Source organism: Cariama cristata, unplaced genomic scaffold (assembly GCF_000690535.1).
Source record: "Cariama cristata isolate BGI_N322 unplaced genomic scaffold, ASM69053v1 scaffold14351, whole genome shotgun sequence".
Lineage (NCBI taxonomy): Eukaryota > Metazoa > Chordata > Aves > Cariamiformes > Cariamidae > Cariama > Cariama cristata.
The window spans coordinates 1-575 of record NW_009601121.1 but is presented as its reverse complement, the minus strand read 5'-3'; positions in this window follow the sequence as shown (position 1 = coordinate 575).

Here is a 575-nt window from a genome sequence, read left to right as displayed (position 1 = left end):
TATAAAATCGTATTTACTAGCTCTTTAGATGTGTTTCACTTTCACTGTTTTATTAAAAACAAGCCTTGTGCAGACAAATTCAAGCCTTTTAAAGAAAGGGTTGAGTTTTTCCTCATTTTATGTAGACACACCTACAACCACAGACATGCTAAAAGGCATCTGAAAACTCTGTTTTAAAGTTTTAACCTCCAGCCAGCCAGCCATGCTGCACATTTGAACACGCTTACGGTGATCTCTTTGGCACTTGTTCCAAAGTAGAGCGCTCTGGTTAATTTCTTTTTCTTTCAGAAATGTTGACATGAAAATATACATATACGCTTAATGCAATAGATACAAAAAGCAGACGGTGTAATTCACAAACGTCCTTTGTATCTCATTCATTTCACAACTGAAACCTCAGCCGTCAGTTTGGAAATTAAATCCCACCAATTCATAAAATTAAATCTCACGGAACATAAATGAGGATTTTTGCTGTCTCGGCACTGAGCAAGTGTTTTAAAGTTACCGTCGGCCAACCACGGACCAAAACTCATTTATTAACTAAAAAACCCCGCCTGCTTAACACTGCACCACTA